Genomic DNA, 19,084 nt, shown 5'->3' on the forward strand with positions numbered 1-19,084 from the left:
CATACCTTAAACTGGTGGCGTGCAGACGTATGCTCGTGCATGAGAATGCAAGACAGAGAGCGAGTAAGAGATTGAGCAAAAATGGTTTCATGCCATCAAGATATTAGAGGAGACGAGGAGAGTGAGAGGAAGAAGCTGCGAGAGGAGAGCGTGTTAGTTGTGTGGGAAGAACAGGTCAAAATGGTGCCATTATATCCTCCCCCCAGTTCCAATATGATATGACAGAAAACAATTGAGTGGGAAATGACACTTTGTATGTCGCGTTACACAGATATCTGCCTCAGGGGGCTCGGCGATCAATATCCCTCTGTCTATAGCAATCAGCTCATAGCTCTGTATCAAATCGATCACCCTTTGTCAACAAAGCAAAATAATACCCACAGCTTTTCATGCATATGGAAAAAACAAACGTTCCGATTTAGTAAGAATCCGGTAAAATATGCATAAGCACATAAAGGGCACTCATGTCTTTTCAAAGCAATTCTGTTGTGTTCCTCCCAGCACAGGGGTTTTCAAAACCACAGGGGAAAAAATGCAAACTGTAAAACCCAGGAGACGAGCCTGCACGAATGTATTTACCTACATGAATATTCAATAATTGGGCTGCAGCACTTCACAAAGGGAAGTAATCACTGATTTATTTATCAGTGTTTTTGACATGCTATGCAATCATGCAACTGCAGGCAAATTGCTGGGCTGCTCTCTGCCCTGCCCTAAAGCTGTTGTGCATGTGTGTGGTTGAGTTTATCCTTATGTTATTGATTTAAATGGATCAATAGGGATGATTGCTCTGGTGCAGGCATAACAACTATGATCAATGAGTGATGGACGAATGATATGCAACTGTGTGACTGGCTTGTTTCATTTTTACCACTAAAGGAATTATTCGTCATTAGTTTGCTAGCTCCCTTTTGTTCCAATTACTTCATTAAAATGCTAAAATCAACCGCTGCACTCTCTCTCTATCTCTCACCACACCTAGCTTTACCATCACTGTATCGCTCCACTCTTCTGATTCTCTCTCTTTCCCTCCGCTCTCTCCAGAGAAGAGGGCGATGACAGCCAGTCCCCACCCTCTGCTCATTGAACATTCAGCTTTGCTTTTGATGGCATTAATTTGAATGTAAATTATTCTGTGATGGAAAAAAAGCTTTCACTGGGCCCAGTGCAAGATCTCTCACACAGAGAAATACCCCATGACGTCTGAGCCGGTCTGCAGAGAAAGGCATAGATAAACCACTGGCAGAGATCTCCCGACGCCATGAACAGCTGCAGAACATAATGAAATTACACCTTCACTCAGTGGATTCGGTCAATGGTTTGATCAATAAATGTCTTAATTATTCATTTGTGAATTTAACTCACTTCCAAGGGGGTCGTTTGTGTCATGACTTATGGCCCTGTAAGGAGGGGGTGGACCAAGCAACCGAAATGTCAGTTTTTTGTGAGAGATATTCGGATGAGAGGATGCCATTTTTTGTAAACACAAATTAATCAAGTAGACCAGAAGACATGCGGTGAGATTGAAAGAGCATACCGTTACTATGTGTGGGCATACTTTAAATTGTACTAATAGGACTATAGGCACTGTAGAATATGGCTTAGTAGATAAATAAACTTCTTAAAAGTAAGGGTTTAATTTTTGAGAAAAAAGCTCCATGTGGATCTGGTCAATGGAGGTAAACGCTCTCTGTGGAGGCTAGGTCTCTAGATCCATTCAATTAAAACAACTTTATTAATCCCTCTGAGGCTCTTTGTTTAGAACAGCTTGAACAAAAAAAAACAACAACAACCAACAACATACCCAGGTTCAAGATACAATGGAGCTGCAGGGCTAAGAACAATACATATTGAATAAATCTCATATATTACACAAGGAAATTACATTAGAAATGAGAGTTAAGGGTGGGGGATATAAATATATAAGAATAAGATATAGAATAAATAACTGTCTCCTCTCCTCTCCTCTCCTCTCCTCTCCTCTCCTCTCCTCTCCTGACTGTGTCACCTCACTTTATTCTCCTCTGCCTAATTCAGCTCTTTTTATGCTCATGTTTCACTTCTCACCCATTCAAATGTCAGCTGTTTCCCATAATGTCCTCTGTCTTTCCCTGCCTTTGTCTAGAGAACCCATTTATTTATCAAAATTCCATATTCTTATACGCCACCTTTACTTCATCTACCTCATTAGCTCCGCAAAGGTGGTTTTCATCAGCGTTTGTGTGTTAGCAGGATTACTCAAAAACTACCTGATGGATTATCACCAACCTTGGTGGAAGGATATGGGCCAGGGAAGAGCTCAATAAATGTTGGTGTGGAAGCGGATCAGGAGCAGATCTAGGATTTTTTTCTTTTTGAGATACTTTGTTTTTGTTGTTGTTTTATTAGGGGATATTTTCCAGCTTGCCTAGGAAATGATTAAATAATAATTTACTAATAAAACTAAGTGGATGTATTGTCAAACCTCTAAATTTGATAAATGATAAAGTTCTTGTACTTGAAGGCAAAAATTTAGACAAATGATTATAACAAAACTGAAATCACATTTTATATAGACTATAGGCTACACCCTGAGAATTTCCATGCATTTATACACTTCTAAGTCTATGTTAGACCCATTTAGGATCATAAAGATCCACAATTTATATTTGCCAACACACACACTCGACCCCTCTCCCACTTATCACTGTATTTTATTAGGCAGCTCCAGCTCCTTCACGTTCAGAGTGCCGAACATGACGTTGACCCTCCTGTGTCTTTTACAACATCATTGATTTCAAGTCTCCTCTCAATGTGAGCCTTCGGCCCACTCACCCCTGGCGTCGTACATCACCCTACATTAAGGCATCACCTTTAATATCCCTCCCTTTATATCATCGTATCCTTTACAGAAACCTCTGCCTTTATAGCTCTCTCTAGCCCCCTGACTTCACACCGATGCCTCTCTTAACTGCCACTTATACAGTAGCTTCTCCCGTGAGGCAATTAGTTATAATTTTCAAGACTTTTCTTAGCATGGGTGAGGTTTTAAACATTTATCAGCCTTCTTCGAACATGCGAGACTCCGCCTTCCTTGCATCCTCCACTTTCAACTGCGCAGCCTGATGGGCGTAGATATGCAAAATCAGTCAAGACGTCACGTTGAGCTTTGTAAAAATTCCTCTCCTCTAGTTTGACTCTCCTCAGACAGAGGTACAAGATTCCCATAATATCTTTTTTGGAAATTGTATGCGTTCACTGTTCTCTCCGGGGCTCTTTGAGACAGGAATAGACTGATGGAGTGTGTGACTGCCTCCACAGTAATTATGTGATGAATGCCCTCATTCTGTGTGCAGCCCCGAGCAGTGAATAGCCCAACTGATTATTGAGGGGTGTGTTCTCGTAGGAAGACATGAGAATAGATAGACTGAAACAAAGAACGTCAAAGAAAAGAGGATATAGTGTGTGTGTGTGTGAGCTATTAATGCTCACTCCACTTCCAGCCAAAAACTGATGTCTCAATGAACGAGTCACAGCAGGTAAAACGACGAGACAGGTTGTCCATTTAGAGCCACTGTGACTCCTGTCCAACCACACACTCACAACTATTGACCGGGCGGTCAGCTTGCCACTTCTATGACAACACCAGTTCTCTGCGATTGGAGTGAAACATTAAGGGGCACATATCGAGCTTTCAACATGTTTAAACCCCCTTCGATGGATGTTAAGCTCCATTGATAATACCACGTTTCTCGCTGTCAAGCTCATATGGATTTTCCTTCACACAGGGGATACAGTGCGAGAGGCAGGGAGAGAGAGAGAAACAGAGCTGAAAAGATGGATCATGGAAGGATAACGTTCAACAGCTCCCATATCTAACCCCGGAACAGACCCACATTAGTGTAAGCCTCTGAGGGCTGGGCTGTAGAAAACACACATCTGTACTGTGTTGCATACAAAACGACGCTGCCATCTGTGTTTGTGTGTGTGCAAAGGTGAGTGACAGTCCGTCAACCTTGTATTCCTATTCCTATTCCATGACATCATGCAGGAATATGTTGTCCTTTTAAGTCCACTCGATTTTTCAGGCAGATGTAATTATGAATAACTTTCAGAGTAAAAATTATACGTTGAAACATGTGATCATTTCGAGCTTGGTGTATCGCCAAAGATCAATCCAACCAACAGTCAGGGTTAATTAAGCTGTGACACACGCTCCCTCTTAACGACATAAAGGAATCTCTTTGGGGCCCTTATCATTTAATTTCGGCTGTTCAATGAAAAACACATTTCCAGATTTGGTGATTTTGGGATAAAGAGTTTCTTTATGGGTTGAAAAAAAGTCCCCTTCGTTTGAAGTAAAAGGAAAAAAAAAGTACTTGAGAGCTGAAAACAAGGCTGTTTGTCTCAGCTCATGAAAAGTTGACATTTAGATGATCCATGGTTTTCATTGGACCGTGACACCAGGCTTTAGTGATGCATATTTCCCAACAAATGTGCCATTTATCAAATTACCAAATAGTTGCCACACGTACAGCTCATACTTAAACATGTATGCATTAGTAATAGAGACTACATCAGAAGAAGGAGCCGTTCAACTACATAATCAGAACTCTGTTTTACAAAGCATTTTGCCTTCAATGCTGCACTTTTACTTACAGTGGACAATGAAGGAAGGATTTCATATGTTATGGAATATTTTACACTGCTTTATTTAGTCGAAAACATACAGGTAAGGTCGCTGAGTTGTTTCTATAACACTTTTATATCTTGATTGTTAAAATCCTCTTCATATTGTGATAACCATAAATAAAGTTCAGAAACAGAGTTCAGAGAAGAAGCTGGTGTCTGTGGACCTCGCAGGACTGTGATCGAAAAGACCAATCATTGTTCACGTGTCTGTCACTAACCGGCTTGCGTGAACCCTGTCTGTGCTCTTTTACTGCACATCTCCTGAGTCTTAAGCCCTGGAGATATACTCCGCTAGAGCAGAGACGATAGAAGTTGGTCAAACGAGTCACTGAAGTCGGCTTCTAGCAGTTGTCAGTCAGTTCATGTCCATGTGTTTTGGGGGCATAGCTTTAAACAAAAGGGCTGTTAGGAGGGGTTGGGATGTATCCGTTGTATTTTTTCAAAGTGTAGCCTGCCTCTTCTAGCTTCTTCAGGATTACCAACCCTAGCTTTATGAAGAGATGTTCTGATAGCACGGTTTTAGACGTCGCTGCATAAACTAAGAGCCACATGGAGCGCTGTTTTCAGCTTCAGTCAAAAGGGCTTCACTTACTGATTGGTGTTGATAGACCAAGTGAAAATGCAGATATGATAGCAAATTTGATTTTTGTAAATTTTACTCTGTCCCCGAGCTCAGTAGTTTCAGTGGTTTGTGTTTTTATCGTAAAAAACAGCAACATACATTTCCATATCATTTTTGTGGTAATATAGGTAATGTGGTGTAGTGAAAAAATTGTTTACAGATTCACACACTTGCCGGTGTCCAACTCCGCACCTTCTGCAGTATCGGAGGCATTTTGCTATCGGAACATCTCTTAGCTTTAGTAAAGTAAACACCCCTCCCACCTATAGTAATTTACCAAGGCTCTCATATAGTTTGTAGACAAGACATACATGACCACACTAACAAACAAACAGGGACCAACACACACACAGTGCACAAGCACACACATGCTCACATGGTCCTCCTCTGAGGCCCACAACTAGCTCACTGCCTGTCAGTCAGGCCCTGAGGAGTCTCAGTGGACCAACTCACACGCAGAGACGTGCAAAAAAGATCAATGGGTTTGCGTTTAAAGAGCAACATAACCCCACATCCCTCCCACAGACAAGACCCCCTTCAATCGCACCAAGTCTCTGACCTGTGCCTCGACAGCCAACGTATAGTGAGGGTATTGATTTCCACATATTAACGCAGCCTTCATGAAAAGCCCCAGGCAGCAGAAGAGAAGAGAAGAGAAGAGAAGAGAAGAGGAGGGGATGAGGGAGAGGAAGCTGTAGAAGATAAGAGGAGATGTAGTGGGAGAGGAGGAGGAGGGCAGGAGGAAGGAGTTTAAAGTAATGCCTGGTGCCTACTGATATTGTACATCATGCTCAAAAAGATGCACATGTCAGATATAAGCCAGTCCTAAACTTGACTCCTCGCTCCAGCCTTTGAAATTTTAAAAAGCAGAGATGAAGCTTCAATTGTACTTGCTAGTGTGTGTGTGTGTGTGTGTGTGTGTGTGTTTGTCTGTGTGTGTGTGTGTTTGTGTGTTTGTGATACGGTGTGAAATGCATGCTTTACACGGTGGACTGAGGAGGTAGAGGATGCCACCTTGTTAGTACATGTTTAATAAAGAATATGAACTGGAATATAGAAATGTCCTTTACCCACTTTTCCCTCCAAGATTGCCTTTGTGGCTCCCCAGCCTCTTGGTATGCAGAGGATGTAGTTAGCTGCTGATGGAGTTGGACAAGAACATGTAGAGTCACCAGATGTCTATTTTCATTTGCCAGTTAGAAGCTTTTGGATACATGTCCTCTAATGCGTAATAACTAGCAAACATACTACTGTGTGAGTGAATGTAGATGTAGAACAGAAGCTACAGCAGTGGTTTGTGAAATTTCTATGCACATTTAAAAAACTGAATAATACATCTTATTGGCTACACAGCTGTAGTGTTGAATTTAGCTATTTGGACACATTCAATTCAAATCAACAATGAAAACCTTTTAACGAACAGGCGACAGGCGCTTGAGTGGGACTCATCAATGTGATATTTTAGATCCACATCACCGAACTTCAAACAGCTCTTTGTGCACCAGCCGGTCTAAGGATCATCAGACTGGGTCCAGCAGCTGGTCTGTAGAGCGAGACAAACTGCAACCAGTATCACCATAAGCCCAAAAAACTGTCCATTGCAAACAAGCAGATTTATAAAGGGGGCTGCACTGGTAACTGTCGTGAATCCTTGCTAACCGAAGGCTTGGTTGAAAATGAAGAAGTTACCCTCCTAACAGCTGGAGGTGTTTGAATGTCACATTCAGAGTATTAGATGTTTGGGGGAACATCAGTGTTAAAAGGTGACTTTGCTTGTTTTTGGCTGCAGCTGCACCAGGGTTTGGAAAGGCTTCAAAAACTGTGATGATTCTCTTCACCAATAAACAGGAAACTCACTTCAATGGTACAGTGTCACACGTTTTTATCTGATGGTTCTCTCTCTTTTAGCATCGCAGGTAAAGGAGTACGCTGTCAGCTAAGAAGTGAGCTCTTGCGTAATCAGTATTCTACCCTGACGTGGTGTGGATAGAAGAACGCAGCAGTGTTGGGGAGTTTAAAACATTAGTGTGTTGGAAGGTGCAGTGGGTCTGTCCGCTATGCCTAATGGGCAGCACGTGCGGCTCCTTATTCATCAGCTGTTACTCTCTTCTGCCTTCCTTCCCTCACGCTGCCTCTCGCACACTTTTCCCCCTGTCATGCACACACACTCGTGTTCACTCATTTTCTCTTTTCATTGCAAAAAACAGTCTCTTTGTGAAGGAAGAGTAGGAGGCGTGTTTGCCAGCCATATGGCAGTGCCAGAGGCGTCCGGAGCAGATGTGCTCGGCATTGGGGCTCTGCTCCATCAAGCACATGCATACACACACATGTACACACAATAACACACACACACACTCAGAGGCTTACGCAGCAGCGCCTGTTACAGAGGAAGAGGTCACAGACTGACAACAGCATTATCTAACTCTCAAAGTGCAGCAATGCCGGCTGCAGGAGCAACATGAGCGACAGTGGGGAACTTTTGAGGTTTCAGCGTGACTTTGAATCAATGAGGGCCACAGCAAAAATGTTAAGCAATTCATAGTTTGTATGTTGTCATGCTGTGTATCTGTCTCTAAGCTGTTATTCTACATTTTCAATTATATAGCTGGAAGAATATAAATCTCAAAAGAAAACACAATGAGGCGCCTGTGTATGATGCAATCCAAGCCAGGCATAAGAAGATATCTTTCCTTTGTGATGCTTTTGGGTCAATAGGATGTTGCAGTTTGTCAAAAGTTAAGTGTCTTAATCACGAAACGTAAAAGAGGCCCTTCTCTACTCCACTCTTTATGTATGCATGCACTGAAAGCTGGTCGGCTGATCAAAGCTTTTGCTTTTGACTGATCAGAGTGTGAGAAAACTGCTCTGTGATCAGAGTTTGGTGCTTCTGACTTCTCCGTTTCTTCGCTGCCTGGGAAAAGAGCCCTCCTTGCCTGAAGATCGCCGACTCAGCTGGTTCATGTTGACTTTTTTTTAGAGCTGTTTTTGCTGAATAGTAAAAGAATGATGGAGGTGTGTGTGTGTGTGTGTGTGTGTTACAGTACAGTTTCCCTTGAATGAAATGGCATGTAAATTTGACCAGTGTGCAGAATGAGAATGTAAGCAGGTTCCCAGTGTTTGCTGAGCCAGCGTTCGATCCAGATCAAACACCCAAAAGCTGAATAAAGTTAGAAAGCATCAGTTTGCGGGTCAAACATCCAAGCACAAGCTCACATCAAATAGGCTGTGCAAAAAAAAGAAGCTCTACACTCAAAAGTATTTTTTTTGGTTTTTATATTTCCTTGAATTACCATCCAGCACCCCAAGAAGATGATTTAAGTAGTGAAGAGTTTAAGTCAAAGCAGAATGGAGCAGCACAGTAATGATTGCTGCATGGTGTGCTGGTAATGTTAAAGGCTTTTTTCCATTTGGACGAATCAGCCTCCCTATAAGATTTTAAACTAATATTTCCAGTAAGACAGGGTTTAAATAGATTCCCATTTAAACTCATTTTGTGATGCAAGGAGGAGGCAGAGCTTTTCCATTACTGGAAATGCTTATCTACTGCCAGTCATGCAACAAAATAGATTAATATGATCTGAGTTGCATGTGATTTTCCCCATGCGTCTATTTGTAGATTTAGAGATGAAACAATACCATTTTTCTCTCCCCGATACAGATTCCGATACCTGGACTTTGTGTATAGGCCGGGACTGATCCCATACCAGTGTATTTAAAAAGCAATTATACGTATTTTAAAAGTTTTATGCTGGTGAAGTGATGATTGCTGATTGATTGCTGATTGTTGTAATTGGCAACACTAGGGCCACCCTTCAAAATGGTGTCCTTCAAACAGTACATGTCACCTTTTTACTTTTGGGACTTCCCAGTTGGAAATTTGGCCAAATTGCTGACATTTTAGCTCGCTCTGGCTAATGCCACATCTGCACATCACCTTTTCTTCGCTGCTCTATAAACATTATAACCATTGGCAGTACAACTACTGGTTTGTAACAGCAAAGAAAAAGTGATTTTTGGTAAAAGAAAAATATTTTGAGTGGGTTAAACTAATGTACTTAATAGAGTATTTGATCGGTAGAGTCAAATACTCTTGTAGGGCAGAGTTCCACCGTAAGTTCACAGATTACACTGCCTGCTGTTTTTTACATCACCATTAATTGCTCCTTGTTCCCCATTGCATTAAAAAGGAACAAGATGACAGAAAGCATTGTTTACGATGCAAACAACATTTACCCCATAAGTTTCGTTTTTGATTCTGCCTTGAGGTGCTGTCTAAAACCAAATGAATTCACAGGGTACAACCAAGCTAAAGTCTCCCGGTGTACACACACCGGGATTACTCCATAATCCAATACGATTACTCCATTACAGTTTTTTCCTATCGTTTTCGGTCATGTACCCATACTATGGTCACTTTTCCCTATCACTTAACACAGTGGGCTTTAGAGACACACACCTCTGCATATCTCTTAACCTTTGGTGCAAAATGCACTACAACAACCACACCACAAACAATGCTGCCATAACTTAACACATGTTTCCTCTCAGAACACTGTGACCTAAAAAACACTAACATCTTGAAGCATTGCCAATTGCATATATAAAATGTTGCCTCCAGTTTGGCATAGATTTCCTGTAGTGTTGCAAAAACACAAACAAACACTTCTTTGGACTACAGTAATAAAGTTTGTAATATTACAGTATGACAATCCAAGCCAAGTATCTGCTGACAGTGTTCTGGCCTGGAACATCTATCGTGGCCCTTTTCCCAATCAGGTTCCTTCCACTGCGACGTGTTTTTGCCAGGTTGAAGCCAGCCTCATCCACAAAGATGAACGCATGTTCATTCTCACTGGCTTCAAGTTCCATGGCTCTCTTCAGGAAATTAGAGAATACACAAGATACCATAAGACAAAAATGGCATAGCTTACAGTTTTGTGCAAAATCACAATCAACATGACAGTGTGTCCTGTGTTCAGTCTTACCTGGACGTATTGGTACCGGAGTTCCTTTATCCGCTCAGAGTTCCTCTCGAAGGGGACAGTGTAAAGCTGCTTCATTCGAATTTGGTGCTTTTTCAGCACTCTGGCGATGGTCGTGGTGCCAACATTCTCAATGTTGGCAAATACACCAATGTCTGCGATGATGTTTGCACAAATTTCTCTTAGCCTTATACTATTGTTAGCAATTACCATTTGCACTATTGCATTTTCTTGTGGCAAAATGAATTTTCTTCCCCTTCCACCTGAGTGGGGCAACCGTTGGGTCCTACAATAGTGAGTCAGACACAAATGCACTGATACGTCAGGAGAGTTTTAAAGACCTGAGTAGGTCTTTAGCTGAAATGACCACCAGGTGTTTTGCATTGCAAAACTTATCCTCTGTGTTTTGTACAGATCATTGTATGTAGTGTTGCTTTTACGTAAAAATAGTAATTCCATGCCAATTCACCAAGAACTATGGTGCACATCTAAATTACTGTAAAATAAAATAAATAAACTATAAACTAAATATTTTTTCTTATTCAAACATGTAACTTCATTTGTCTGTCCAAATGCAGCATCTTTCCATCTACAGTGATCTAAATTACTGATAAGTTAGGTTTTGAACAGAAAGTTCACTGTTTTGAACAGAGTATCTAAACATTGGTAAAATATGCTGTAGTTCCACAGCGTTTTGCCGGTAGTGAACATTGACTGGGGCAGGTATCCATGAAATTTGGAAGAAGGCTTCATTGCCAGCATTTGTATCTTAGCATAGGGGCAAGTAACCACAGTTTGGTTCACATGGTCTACTGGTATGCTCACTGTGTGAAGTGTTTAGGGAATGTGAACATGGTTTAGGTAAATTGCCTAAAACGATAGGAATTAACTGTAATCAATAGAATAATCAATAGAATAGTAATTCTAGTGCTCATTTACACAAAACTGGAAATGGGAAGATTTAAAAAAAAATGTTTTAATCTTGTCATCTCATCCTCCCCTTTGTTCCAAGATCACCTGAGAAAATTAAACAAAAGATAACCGTGCTGATCAATAAACGGTGTCACTAAGAGAGACAGCACAGAAAGATAGTTGTTTCTACCTTAAGTGAGATTCAAATCGATAGATGTTTTTATTTAATTTCAAATAACATGGATCACTTGCCTGGTTGTATGTCATGGTGGAGTCAGCTGAGAGCAGCTGTGCACAGAAAGATCATAAACCTTTGTTTCACTGGAGGCAAAGTGGTGAATCAGTGTGTGTGTGTGTGTGTGTGTGTGTGTGTGTGTGTGTGTGTGTGTGTGTGTGTGTGTGTGTGTTTGTGCGTGTTTGAGACAGCTGGTGAAGTACAGTGTCTGGGTTCTCAGTAATTTCAAATAAAACACAAGTTTGTTGATACTGAATATTGTAGATGTGTAAGAATATGTTGTACGTCACAGACAGGAAACTACAGGTTAAACTCAACACAGAATTTCCAATAGAGTCTAGAAGTGCTCCACTGTTTTTTGATTTTGTATTTATACTGTATTTATAGTATATATTCTTCCATCTCAGCATTTCTTCTTTGATACTGAGTATCTAAAACACAGATGCATTTTTCCCCCTTAAATAAAATCAAATACATGAAATCAAGTGGAGTGGGACTTTGCCACACCACAGCCTCCGCCTACCTCTCTGCTTCCCGCTGATAGTACACATAAGTGGCACCGAGTTGAGCAAGGGTTCATCCTGAAGGTGAGGCCACACAGGGACTCAAACAGACGATAAATCATTACGGGCCCCTTATTGCGGTCTGAATCACCTGCAGAGGCGCTGCTGCTCCCATGTGGCCCAGGCCAGTGTTGGCGGGCTTAAAAATCACTGTACTCATTTGGAGAACTAAGAGAGAGAGAGAGAGAGAGAGAGAGAGAGAGAGAGAGAGAGAGAGAGAGAGAGAGAGAGAGAGAGAGAGAGAGAGAGAGAGAGAGAGAGAGAGAGAGAGAGAGAGAGAGAGAGAGAGAGAGAGAGAGAGAGAGAGAGAGAGAGAGAGAGAGAGAGAGAGAGAGAGAGAGAGAGAGAGAGAGAGAGAGAGAGAGAGAGAGAGAGAGAGAGAGAGATCAAACTGGCAGAACCACGAGTGGGGAAAAGAAATAAAGTACAGAACAAAAAAATAGTAATTTGATGTAGAGAGAGAACAGTCTCTGCCTCCAAGCCAATTACTAACCAAAGGGCAGCAGACAAGCTTACCTTGGGCTAAATGCTAGTTCCAGGAATAGTCCTGTAGTATAATCAGCTGACTGGTGTTGTGAGGCCGACTGAGAAGCTAAGACTGTATTGTTTACCTGTGCCGTACAGACAGTGGAGAGAGTGCCAGGAGTCTGGCAGACATGCAGCTCAGTAAAGTAAACAGGGCTACCTGTCCACAGCATGCGGCACATCCAAGAACCAGTGATGAAAAGAAAATAGTTTCATGGTGGATTTTATTAAATATGCATAAACTGGATTTTCTTTGGAAAAGACATGTAATGCAATCCATGCAAGAAATAGCTGCACTAAACTGCACACACAGAAATAGGTCCCCTAAATATTCCTTCATTTTTCGTCTTGCTCTTTGAATTATTCCTGTGATATCCATGAAAACTCCTGGATCCTCTGATCAGGATCCAAACCAAAATTGAACAAGTTCTTCCCTTACCCATACAATATCCTTCCATCAAGTTCCGTGTTCATCCCGTTGTAGTCCCTGCGGAATCTTGCTAACAAACAAAAAAACATACAAAGAAATCAACAAACAAACAGATAGGGGTTTATAACATTAATTTAAGTAACAACAATGTATATGCATCATCCCGTTGTTTGTCATCTCGAGGCATCGTATTGTGGGAGAGTAGCAATTTTTACAACCTTAATCTTTCTTGTGAAGAGGCGACAACATCAGACACGTGAAAGTCTTTTCATGAACCAGACCATTGTCACCTAGTTAAAATGTGTGGACTCGAGAACAGCAGCTGCCAAACAGTGAAACACAGCTATTTGCCAATCATGTCATCTGACTGGCAGATCAGTATGCCTGACAGGATGTTAGATTTACGTGCAGACACTGACAGGTTTGCCAAACATGCAAATCTGCCAGGGAGTAGAGTTACTACACGCAGCGATGGTGTGAAGGCTCTGAGGTGACTGCTGGTGACGGGGACAGATTCTATTTCTTTTGGGAAATCCATGTCTGGTTCGTCGGCTGTCATTCGAAACAACAAGCAGAACAGTCTGTCCTGGCAATTTCATCTTTTTTTTTTGATGCAGTGTGACCCAGGATGAGAACAATGTTTAAGCTCAGAGTTGCGTACGTACTTGTGATTAGTGTACTCCACTGAAGTTGGAACTTGATTTATTTTTTTCTGGTCATTGTGTACGTGTGTGTCTGTGTGTGCGTGTGTGTGTGGTGGTGTCCAGGGCTGCATGTGCAGAGCCATCTGCTTGCTGCTTTAGCAGTAGTCTTCCAGTGCCCGAGCTTATCTGTGCACGAGGGCAGTGGCCTACTTCAACCTTCTGCTCGCTCAGCGCACACATGCCGAGCACACTGGTTTGGTTGATCACCCGTCAGCTTGCTCACGATAACTTTCCCCAACTTGATTTGCATCAGCAAGCAGTCGCTGCGTTGTGACTCATCATACAAAATATTCCCTGTCACATGCTTCCAATTTCAAAGTAACACTTTGAAATTTACATATACTTTTTAGGAACAGTAATTTGTGAAACTTCAAAATTCCAATCATGTTTCTAAATTAAACTAAAACAGTCTTGTTGCAGGATTTCATTTCAGTTCATCATTGACTTGTGCATTCCTGTCTCACTAAACTACATTTCTCAATTTGTTTTAAACGTTTTAAATAGTTTGAATATAAATACTGTGTTTATCTTATGAGGGGCCAGTGTTGATGTTTTGCAAGGGGTGTAGATGATGGCTGAGTGGATGGAGTGATACTTTTGCATTGAAATAAACTAAATAGACTATTAGTTACAATTCAGCTAAAATGAGAATGAGCTCTAGTCCCTTCAAATATTCTCTCCATTCATGTTTGTGGGATTCTCAAAGCGATGGCTATAGGCACAGGGACTGCTGCCATAGCTTGTATATGTGAGCTGTGAGGCCTCAGGTTTATAGTGGCGGTGCATCAGGGGCGCAGTGAGCTGGACTCGTCAGACTGAGTACAGTTGAGAGGAGAGTATTAAGCTATATAGGCCCCTGTTCAAGAGTTGGCTGTTGTGGCTAATAGGTCAACCAGGATGGGCAGGGCAGCAGAGGAGGGGGAGGATGAGCAAGAGGTTTTTTTAAGGCTCTCTCATTGGATGTGGGTTTGCAGGACAGGAAGAAAAGAAAAGGAATCATCATCTGATTTCCTTTCGAGCCAGCAAAATATCTCATCCACTTGGTAACCATACAAATAGCAGGAAGTTTAACCTGAAGACGTACCAAGTCTTTCTTGTATATGTGCATTCACCAACTTGTTGCATGCACCATCACTTTGCATCCTTGTCATCTATAGCTTTGATCATGCAGCTACAGCCTAATGACAAACCATACAAGGAGTTCAATCCAAGATAGTCCCTACCCCTGTGAAAAGACTTGTTTTCTTTTTGTTTATTTGAATTAAACAAATGATATATGACAGGAATGGCTTGATCTTTCCGTTGACAATCTACCATGCCGAGCTAAGTCTCCTGGCTAAACCATTACAACACAGACTGTATATAAACAGAGGCAATGTGACCAGTGATGATTGCCCCTGGTAGATGGCTGCAGGATAGGCCATTAACTCCACCTCCTTCATTTTGCAGATGGGACATGGGTTTCTGTCATTTTAGGTTGTTCACATCACCCTGATGTGCGCTCAAGTTTTAATTGGTTATTTACTGCTATTAAAACAGGGTGCATCGTCGTGATTGATGGCTTTTACTGACTCAATAGTAGCTTGGCCCATTTACGGGGTATTTTGGTCCCCTTTTTTTTTAAACCGCGGTAAGGTCTATGCAAATTTCTATGTTGTTTAATAGTGGCATCAATCATCAAGGGTTTTCTTGTAGAAGCGTAAAATATCTAGTCCCTTATAGATATATATATAAGAAACTCAGAAACCATTGGAGAGGCATTATTTTATTTCCTAGTCAAACTCTTTCAACGTGAACATGACTTTATCTCAGCAGTGCTTTGAGCAGGGTGCTTGATGAGTGGCTGTACTGAGCAGCTGGGTCCACAACTATGCCACCTGAGTTTCACACGGATGCGGTTGCTCGCTTGTTGGTTCGCCCTGGTGCCTCGCGGGCAGTGGCAACATCACAGGGCCCCCGCTACATACACGTACAGAGCCCGTCGCGAAGCCCCTGGGTCTCCTGCAAAAGAATGGGACACTCCATTTATGTGTGGGCGCAGGTGTCGGCACACATGGATCCACGTGTAGATGTGTGTTCATGCTTGTGTCTAATTTCATGGTTTTACTACTTTTTTCTGTCCCTGCAGTCGATTAACTTCTAGTGTAAGAGGTTAAAGAACTTATTGTAATTTGCGTTTGAGTCCGGAGAGAAACTCTAAAAGGATGAAGATTAAACATGAAATGCGAGTGGAGCTGCCAACTGTCACGCCTGAAGCAGGAGATACATGATTTTATGCTCAATCTCTCTCCGCTTCCTCTTACTCGGCTCCTCTCACTACTTAAGAGGTCTCATGCTTGGAGAAGATGCCGCTGACAAAAGGTGGATATCACGTATCAAACTGACCAACTGTGATGTCTTTAATGTTGCGCTCGGCCTTTAACATTTTAAATATATGTGTATTAAACCTACAACACCAAGCTATGGTCATTTGGCGGAGATTGGTGCACATATTGGTGTGTGTCCTGTTTTCTCTCTTTAGTCAGACTTAGTGTGTGTGTGTGTGTGTGTGTGTGTGTGTGTGTGTGTGTGTGTGTGTGTGTTCACACTCAACTCAGTGAAGCTTTGCCAGAGGCTCATCACATCACAGCATCAGGGGCATCTGTTTGAAACTGAAATAAAAGTAAAGCCTATGAATAAAAGAGCCCCATGAATAAAAAACACAGGATGCAAATGACTTGCCAGGCAGGGATTGTCTGTCTGCTTGTGTGTGTGTGTGTGTGTGTGTGCGCTCACTCAGTCAAACTAAGGTGCAGCCATGATGGGATGGAGAACAAATGCAGGGTGAATACAACACTTCCACTTCTAACACTCTCTCTCTCTCTCTCTCTCTCTCTCTCTCTCTCTCTCTCTCTCTCTCTCTCTCTCTCTCTCTCTCTCTCTCTCTCTCTCTCTCTCTCTCTCTCTCTCTCTCTCTCTCTCTCTCTCAAAGACACACACAAACACACAGATGTGTTTGGTTTCCTCATGTATTAATCAACAGCAGTTTTGACACTTGGCTCCTGAATGAGGAGACAGAGGTATTTTAACGGAGCCATGCAGTTAGTTCTCTCCTTGACTCCACCAGCACTGCCAGCACTGCCCGAGGTCACTTTATCAATTAGGCCTCACTGAAAACAACAGCATCCTCTCCACCTTTCTTTAGTCCTCCCCTTTTCTGTCTTTCTTCTGGTTTGTCCTTCCTCTCTTTGCCTCCCGAACTGACTCGGGCTCTCCCTTCTCTTGTTCTTCTCTTTTCCTCATAGTTAATTCCAGCTCAAATGTTCTGCCCATTTCCTGCCAACACTTCTCTTATTTCCATTTTCGACTTTTTCTGACATGCGACATGATTGATTTGATCAGGGCTTACATGTCTTATCTTAGCAATGAATGCCCAACCTGATGTTTTTATTTTGCACTCTTATTCCTGATATATATTTTTGTAATTTAATTATTGACGTACCTCGACTTCCTCCCACAGTCCAAAAACAGATTGGGATTAGGTTGATTGGAGACTTTGGCTGGATGGCTGGATGGATTTCATAATTGACTAAACACACTTAACAAATAGACAAACAGATTGCTCGATATGCTTATGAGTGAAATCAAGCATTTCTTGGCTTTATTCATAGTACATTAATCATGGCACTCTGCCAAACTACCAGGTATTTTGTTCAATGCTCTACCGATGCTCGACCCGGAGGACAGCAAGGCCTGCTGTAATGTTATCAGTGTGTGAACTACAAATAGAAACCAGAGACAGCCCCAAACCCGGCCACAGATTCTGAACATTCACATGCAGAACCTTTTAATAGAGATAACTCACAGATAAACAGATACAGTGCCAGTTAGATGAAGTTATTTTGCAAACTATGTTGCTAAATTTAATCAGCAGCCCATGAGCTGACTTGTATCATCCCACAGTAACTTAATAAGGGGGGACAACACAGCATTGATCTACCACAGGTACACGTAACTGTGGGCAGTAGAAGGCCAGCATCAGGGAGAGATGTCCATGTGAGTTTTTGCTTTTCTACTGTCAGTCACGCTGGTCTGGGTCCTGCTGAGCTGTGCCTCGGGGCAGCTCCGAGCTGCAAGAGAGAGGACGAGAGAACAAGATGTTTGTTGATGGAAAAATGGAGAGACTCGGCTGTTAAATCCGGCAGGACGGGCACCTCATTTACGTCACACCTATATATGCACCTCAGCCTGGAGATATGAAGAAGACTGCAGAACTCAGAGCAACACTCAGCCTTGGGCAGGAATAGATGTGAGAAGGGAACAAAACAGAGGGAAAGCATAAACCACGAGGCTGTGTCTGAGTCTATTTCTCCATTATTATAATCAGTTGAGATGATTTACATCAGCTTGTTTATCATATTCCATAAACAACATCACACTGTGGGGTTTTGTTTCCTATCCGGCTGGTCCTGTTTGACAACGAGTGGCTCAACACTCATCCCTCACACATCAGACCCTTTCCAGCATGTATATTCTGGACTCACCGGACATGAAGCATGATGGTGCAGAGCAGAAGTTTGTGCAATAATGAGGCAATGCCAAGCAATGGCTCGGTTTAGCTGGTGAGCAGTCAAGTCTCTGTCTTTTACATGTTTCCCCAAAGGGCTAGTGTACATGTCACCGAGGACAGACACTGAGGAGTCGGAATATGCTTGTGTGATAGTGGGTGGTACATATCGTGTGTGTGTTGAGAGTCAAGAGGCCATGTGTTCATTTGTACTTTGACTGTATGTGCACATATGTTTGCTCGCACATGTGTTTGTGTGCTTGTTTGTGAGTGTGTGTGTGTGTGTGTGTGTGTGTGTGTTCTTTGGTCTTGAGGGCTTACAGGCTCTGTGTGCAGAGGTTTCCTAATCCAGTGTTTTGAAATGAGCCCTCCAGCTGTTGTGGGTTTGAGAGACTGCAGCCTTGGAAAAGGCTCAGAGTTGATAAGATGCTCCTTCTATCTTCATTCCTCTAGGAGTTTTCTTTCTTTCTCTTATTCCTTCTTCCCTCCTGTCCCATTCCTTTTCTTTCTTTCTTTCTTTCTTTCTTTCTTTCTTTCTCACTTTCTTTCTTTTTATGTCTTTCTTTCACAGTTTCCTCCTTTTCCTCCCTCCTCTCCCTTCCTTCCTTCCTTCCTTCTTTTCAGCCTGCCTTCCTTCCTTCCTTCCCTTTCTCTCCTCTGTGAATCGTTCACATGCTATTATCTATGTGGTCAAAAGAAAAATACACACACTTGCACACATTCTGCTAAGCTCGTGATTGTTTTGTGTGAACTTCCTCCATCTCGTTTGTTAATCCTCCAATAAGAACACACAGCGGATGAATTTGTTGCAGGAAATGAACCTTGTGTACATGGAGGATGATCAGATTAGAGTGGTGATCTAAGTGTGGGTTATACATTGTGTTTACATTAAAA

General features: G+C 42.1%; 1 protein-coding gene and 1 long non-coding RNA gene across 4 annotated transcripts in view; one reads left to right on the forward strand and one right to left on the reverse strand.

Moving 5' to 3' along the window:
• Window positions 1-19,084, forward strand: part of igsf11 (immunoglobulin superfamily member 11) — a 104,778-nt gene that overhangs the window by 65,982 nt on the left and 19,712 nt on the right. The gene's annotated exons all lie outside the window — the stretch shown is intronic.
• LOC133952367 (uncharacterized) lies at window positions 15,389-18,331 on the reverse strand. 3 transcript variants are annotated; one of them, XR_009920540.1, is made up of 5 exons: window positions 18,168-18,331; window positions 17,854-17,915; window positions 17,640-17,753; window positions 16,238-16,295; window positions 15,389-15,645 (listed from the first exon to the last, which is right to left on the reverse strand). It is a non-coding gene; the product is annotated as an uncharacterized LOC133952367 (long non-coding RNA). The 3 variants fall into 3 exon arrangements; XR_009920538.1 differs by lacking the exons at window positions 15,389-15,645; window positions 16,238-16,295 and having other exon boundaries at window positions 16,308-17,753; window positions 17,866-17,915; XR_009920539.1 differs by lacking the exons at window positions 15,389-15,645; window positions 16,238-16,295 and having other exon boundaries at window positions 16,308-17,753.

Source organism: Platichthys flesus, chromosome 4, assembly GCF_949316205.1.
Source record: "Platichthys flesus chromosome 4, fPlaFle2.1, whole genome shotgun sequence".
NCBI classification, from domain to species: Eukaryota; Metazoa; Chordata; class Actinopteri; order Pleuronectiformes; family Pleuronectidae; genus Platichthys; species Platichthys flesus.